Source organism: Microtus pennsylvanicus, chromosome 10 (assembly GCF_037038515.1).
Source record: "Microtus pennsylvanicus isolate mMicPen1 chromosome 10, mMicPen1.hap1, whole genome shotgun sequence".
Taxonomy (NCBI): Eukaryota; Metazoa; Chordata; class Mammalia; order Rodentia; family Cricetidae; genus Microtus; species Microtus pennsylvanicus.
Genome location: NC_134588.1, coordinates 30832530 through 30839626, shown reverse-complemented (window position 1 = coordinate 30839626; position 7097 = coordinate 30832530).

The window sequence follows — 7097 nt, the reverse complement described above, 5'->3', positions numbered from 1 at the left end:
GAGTAACTTCACACAGCCTTGCCTCAAAACAAAACACAGGGCCAGTGAGATGGCTCAGCGGGCAAAGAGGCTGAGTCTGATGCCCAAAACCCACAGTAGAAGGAAAGAACCAACTCCCAAAAGTTGTCCCCTGGCCTCTACTTACTACCTACTCCCCAACCCCAAACACCACGCGCACACACACATGCACGCACGCACGCACACATAATAATAGTAATAATAATAAAAATCAAAGTAAAAGGAGGGCTACAGAGGTAACTCAGTGGTGGAGCACATGTGTGGTGTGCGCACGGCCCTGCGTTCATTCCCCAGGGTCAAAAATAAACAGACAGGTCAAGGATAGGAGCTGGGAATCACATTAAGCGTCTCATGATTCAGAAAACGAACATTTATCTGGGGTTTTCTCGCTGTCTCCCATAGGAGACAACTACCCATTTTGCCAGACCCATCCTGTGAGAGAGACCCACAGTCTTGAGCAATCTTTGTCATCATCTTAACACAACCAAAAGTCACCTGCGGTGAGAACCTCACCTGAAGAATCACCTCAACCAACTCGGCCTGTGAGCATGGCTGTGAGAGTTTTCTTGCTTGCTAACTGTAGATCAGTTAGGAAGGCCTGGCCAGCTGAGGGCAGTCAGGCTGCATTGAAAAAGATAGCTGAGCCAGATGTAATGATGCATGCCTTTCATCCCTGCACTCAGGGAGCAGAGGCAGGCGGATCTCTGAGTCTGAAGCCAGCGTGATCTTTAGAGCCAGTTCCAAGACAACCAGGCTACATAGAGAAACCCTATTTTGAAAAACCAAAATAAATAAATAAATAAATACAGCTGTCTGAGCATGAGCCTGGCAATGGAGCCAGTAAGCACCAATTTTCCATGGTTTTTGCTCAAATTCCTACCCTGACTTCCCTCTGTGATAGAATGTTCCCTGAAGTATAAGCTAAATAAATGTTTTCCTCCTCAAGTTGCTTTTGATCATGGTGTTTATCATAGCAACAGCAACAACAATAAAACCCCAAACTAAGATGCTCTCCCAAGCTGGAATGTCTGTGTTTCCTGCAGAAAATATTGCCATCCCAATCTGATATAGTCAAGACTGGGGGAGAAATCTAGGGACCTCTTGTTCTTTCTATTCTGAAAGGTATATTAAACTGAAGAGCTACAGTCAGGGTTAGAGGCCGTGGGCTCACTGCCTGGAAATGTCGCTCCTGAGGTTGAGGTTCCCCTGAAGCATCGCGACTCAGTATCTGGGAGAGAGGAACTTTGGACTTTTGCCCAAGACTACAAAAGAGCAAAGACTTGCTTGCATTTCCTTCTTTGGTCTGGGTTTATCCTCTGCGGCTCTGTTGGTAGACCTTCCCGTGGGGGCGTACCAATCTGTTCTGTGGAATGTTCCTAGGACGAGCCAAGGAAAGGAAAACAGAAACCACCATCGTCTTTCTCTCAGTATCTTAACGCACCGTGTCAAGAGACTGATATTCAGTGTGTCATCCAAACTCACACAGGTATGGGTGCCCTGCTTATCCATGCACTATACACAACTTAGGGATGTAGGCAGAGTTGGATGGAGGTAGGGGAAGTCAAACAGGTCTTTCCTTCTCTCCCATTTTCTTCAGGACCTCACACGTTTGCTTATATTGACCTCCTTGCATACTGCTGACCATGCAGGCTTGGTCTTTGGGAGCCCATTAGCAGAAAAAGAACACCTTGAAAGAGTAGAGTTAAAGATAATGTTGGCTTACAAGCCCCTCAAAAAAAATGTGAGCTTTGTGTTGAAATCAGACAGTCCAGAAAACATTGTCAATACTTAGGGTAGCACCTATGCCTAAATTTCCTTGGGACAGAGGTACTGGTCCTTGGTGATACTAGTCCTACATAAGTGGGCCCAGACTGGCTCTATTCAGCCCACACCTATAGATGACATCAGATGATCAGAGACAATAGCAGTCTTAGCTGGAGCTGGGTGCTCCAGAGGAGGCTTGTCACACACAGGTGAGGGTAGGGAGATGATGAATTCAGTGTCAAGAGACTTGAAGCACATGGGGGTGTCTAGTGGGCAATTGTACACACAGCCAAGGAGGGACTGGGATTGCAGATAGAGGTTTGGAGTTTTCAGTCTAGAGAGAATTTGGGAAGATGAACAGCTCAAGACTCCAAGGGACACTGCTACTTGAGAGTGGCCAAGAGCCCACAATGGAAACTGAGAAGGAACAATCAAAGACACACATGGCATGGAGGTCAAGGGAAGGTTTCAGAGAAGAGGAAATGGTGACATGCACAAGGTCCTTGTCTTGATGTGTTAGAGGAGACCTGTGAGGCTTGGAGACACCAGGGAAAGAAACCGAGTGGCAAAATCAAGAAAGGTAATGGCTGGTCTGGCCCAGTGACCCATGTCTTTAATCCCAGCACTCATCAAGCAGGGGCAGGCAGATCTTTGTGAGTTCGAGACCAGCCTGGTCTATACAGTCTGTTCCCCAAAAGGTTAAGATCACCTTAAACATCTCTTAAGCATAACTGTGGACATCCCTTCACGACTGAACCCCTTAGGATTTCTTCACCATTCCCAGAGACCCCCGAACATGCGATTCATCCACTTTGAGCATTCTGCAGTGAATCCTCAAATCACAGTGATGTCACAAATCTGCGGGCAAGATGGTTCTGGCGGCAAAGCCTGTTGCTCAGTTCGGACCGTATCCTCCAGACGTGCATCCCTTGTCCTGCTACTCAGGGGACAGCAGAGTCATTTAGAGCTGAAGTGGACCCCGCAGAAAAGAAAAGCTCCCGAGAACAGTCACAGCCACCGTGCTTTTAAAGAGCCAGTTTTAGGGTGGGAATGTAGCTCCCCATTGGTAGAGTGTTCGCTTAATACATAGGAAGCCCTGAGTTCAATCCCTGGCATTGCATAAAACCAGGCACATGCCTATGACCTGATCATTCAGGCGTTGGAAGCAAGAGTGTTATATTTCTGAGGCAGCTTAAAGAGACAGGAGGCAGGGAAGAAACCAGTATGACCTCACCAATCTGACCTTCAGCAGATGGAACTGTTTATTTCAAGCCGCTGGGGAAAGGTAAGTCTGCCAAAAGGGGAGTGAATACCTGAAGTTTATAGAGGGTGTAATGGGAAGTTAATACAGCTTCAGAGACCTATGTACCAGTCCCTAGGTTCTCCCTCCTGGGGTTGTTTATCCAGACAAGGCCTTTTTATCTTTAGATACTGCCTTGCTCTGGCTACTAGGAAGCAGGTAATAGCAGGTAACTGAGTTTGGCAATGGGCAATGAGGGAAAAACACAAGGTCTTGGGCAGGGTGTGGCAGAGTTTGTTCAAGGTCTGCTCTAACAAGGAGGATCAAAAGTTCAAGACTGGATATATATATATATATATATGAACCTGAGTTTGAACCCTGGGATCCATATGGTAGAAATAAAGGACCCATTGCAGCAAGGTATCATCTGCCCCCCCCATACACACACATGAGCTGTGACACACAACTAAGGCTGGCCCTGAACTCCTTCCCGATCCGCATGCCTCCACTTCCCAAGGGCTGGGATTACTCATTCAAAGAAGTGCGTGTTCTTGGGAATATGTAATGTTTACTGTAGGGCATTCCTGGTGAGTCACTTTGGGCCACTGGGAATATGATTATGACAACTGACACATGTAGGTGATATTTAAGGTTCTTCTTGTGGCTGGGGACATGACTCGGGGGTAAAGCGCTTGTCACACAAGCACAAGGGACCTGAATTCTGATCTCTAGGACCCATGTGATGAAGTCAAGTACGGTGGCCAGCGCTGGGGAGGGGAAGGGAGAAGCAGTAGTTCCTCAGAGCTCACTGCAGCCAGTGTAGCTAAATAAATGAGCTCCAGGTTCCGTGAGAGGCTACTTCCCCAAAATAAGGTGGAAGTTGACAGAGGAAAACACCTAACACTGACCTCTGACCTCCACATGAATGCTGCCCCCCATACATACTCATGTACCTGCCTGCACACTGCATACACACATGAACATACACTCATGGTTCTTCTTGGCTCTGGCACTATTCTACTGTAATGTAAACTGTGATCGGACAAATCAAGGCAGGTGGGAGAATTAGGTTAGGGCCCAGCATTTCTGACTGCAATTCATCAGTCTGTATCTGTGTTTCCCAAGGAAGAGTCCTAGACTCTCTTGGGATTTACTAGGGCTTACTGAGTTTGTTAGAGCTCTTAATCCATGGTCTGTTGCTATAACAAAATACCTGAGTCTGCATGCTTTATAAGGAAAAGAGGTTTATCTAGCTCATAGCTCTGGATATCCAAGAACATGGCACTGTCAATGTTGGAGTATCAGGACAGCGGCAGCCTCTCATCTTTTAGGGACGTCTACTCATGTAAATCTGGATCCTTAGTTTTGCCACAGAAAAGAGCTCCAGGATAAGCCAGTATGAAGCAGAATTGAAGGGTGTCAAAAAATAATTTAAGGGGCTGGAGAGATGGATCAGAGGTTAAGAGCATTGCCTGCTCTTCCAAAGGTCCTGAGTTCAATTCCCAGCAACCACATGGTGGCTCACAACCATCTGTAATGAGGTCTGGTGCCCTCTTCTGGCCTTCAGGCATACACACAGACAGAATATTGTATACATAATAAATAAATAAATATTTAAAAAAATAATTTAAAACAGATTTTAAAATTTAACAGGTTAATAGAAGGAAGGCTGCCAGAGAAGCCCGTAAAACACACCCAGCAGGGTACACTCAACGTGTACTGTGACATCTTTACGATGACCATATATGCTCTTTTTGGTGGCTTCTGCAGTTGCTAAGGAACCAGGATAACAGCATAGGATGGGTCCGGTGCACTAGGTCACAGGGTCACAAGGTTACAGAGTCACAGGGAAGGCAAATGCTTTTGCTATGAGCTAAGGGTTAGTCTTATTTGTGATTCCCTGCAAACATCTGGGAGAAGGGGAAGGCTGTAGACACCGGAAGGACCTCAGTCTCCAGCCTCAAGGATGATTCCCTGCTGCTTTAACACGAAGTTTCACAGCAGCAACGACTGTTGTCTCTGTGTCAGCAACCGTCGCAGACGTTCAGGTCGCAGGTTCTTGGCTGGTCAGAGCTGCAGCCTAGAATCCAAGGCGAGGGGCTCCCTCCTATCCTACTCCCCGTCTCTGAGATTGACATAAGCCTTCTTATGTCAGCACCAGTGTGGCTTCCGATGAGAGCCTCACAGCGGCAGGAGCTTCTGTATATGAGGGAGAGGTCACATAAGAGGCAAGAGAAGGCAGAGGGGAGTCTAGGCTAGGTGAGGCAGGGTCTCACTATGTAGCTCCGGTTATCCTAGGACTTACAATGTAGACCAGGCTAGCCTCAAACTCAAAGTTTGCTCTTTTATAACAACCTAGCCACCTAAGCCACCCCATGGCCTGTACCAGTCCCTTCTGGGGGCAGTTATAACTCAATGACTCCACTAGGTTCCTCTTCTTAGAAACCCCAGACCCTTTCATCGAGAACCACACTTCCAATACATGGATTTTCCAGCTGGGCCAGACCACAACAATGCGGAAAGGCTAGAAAAGGCCCTAGGTGGCCACGGTAAAGCTACACTTGATGGTTGGAGGCAAGAAATAGGGGAAATCTCGGTGGGAAAAATAAAATGGCTGGTTCAGGGGGCCCTAACCAAGGAATCAGGTCTGACAGTGAAGCCGGAAATTACACTGTAAAGAGCAAAGAATGTTCCAGCTTTTTAAATGGCCCCTCACCACAACCACCACCCCACCACCCCCTGCTCAATGATCCGACAGCCACACACAGCAAGGGTCTCTTGCTCCCTCAACAGCCTCTGTCCAAACTAGGCAAACCCGAGTCTTGGCTCTCTTAAGTAGGCTTGGGAGGGCCTGGGATGCAAGGTCCTTCTTCCAAGGCCAGGGCAAAAGTGGGGGCCAGAAAGTCTGTGAGCTTAGGATGGAGACTGACCAGGGAGACCTGTGGCCACATGCTGGGGCAGAGGCTCAGCGGGACAGCTGCACTCCTTGCTGCCTAACCAGCTGTCCTTTCCTCCACCGTGCTCCTTCTGCGCAGGCCAGTCCCAATCTCCACCCCTGTCCTCTGTCCCCTTCTGCCTTTGTAACGTTGGTTCTTCTTTTCTTTGGTCTAGGATGTCCCTCCCCCACACTCCTTCATGGTCCTCTGACTTATCTACTTAAAGCGGTGAAATAGACTGAAATCGACCCAGATTTCTGTTCCGTCAAAGTTGACTGTGTGGTATTTGTTGAGCTCTGGAGTAGAAAGAACTGGGAGACATTTAGAGAGCCAGTTCAGCGGAAGGTAAGTTCAAGAAGTGTGGAGTTCGCTACCCTGAAAACTTCTGGGAGCCAGGAATTTAGCTTACTCTCCTTTGTAGCTCCCAGGGTGCTTCACCTACTGCAGGAGCTTCCTCCGGAATTCATGAATGAGTTAAGTAAGCGAAGCCGTGATTTGCAAGGACCTGGAGTAAGATTGCCACCTGCTGGTGAGTTCAAGAAGGACTCTTAGCAACAGCCTTCCCTGTCCTACTGGCCACACACCCCTTAGAAGCCACAAATTCAAGTTTTTATATTTACTGAAGACCCCTTTTACCGGGCATGGTGGTGTGCTTGAAACATAGTGAGTTCCAGGTCAGTCAGAACTATGTAGAAAGACCCTGTCTAAAACAAGCAACCCTCCCTGAATCTCTTATAGTTCTGTCATTTAATATATGATTTCCTTCTCACCCCACACTACTTCTTGGTTTGTTTGTTTAGGGACAGGGTCTTTCTACCTAGTGCTGACTGTCCTGGAGTGCTGGGATCAAAGGAGTGTGACGCCATGTCTGGCCTTTCTTTCCCCACTTGAATATTAGGCATCCTTTTCTCTTTAAAATGATAACTCTAGCTGGGCAACCGTGGTGCACCTCTCTAAACCCAGCACTTGGGAGACTGAGGCAGATAGATCTCTGAGTTCAAGGCCAGTCTGGTCTAAAGAGCAAGTTCCAGGGCAGACAGGACTACACAGGATGTCTTGGGAAAAAAAAAAAAAACGCGAACAACAAAAGTCTAGGTAATTTGGTTTTTGACCAGAGCCACCTGGTGCTCAGACTCTTT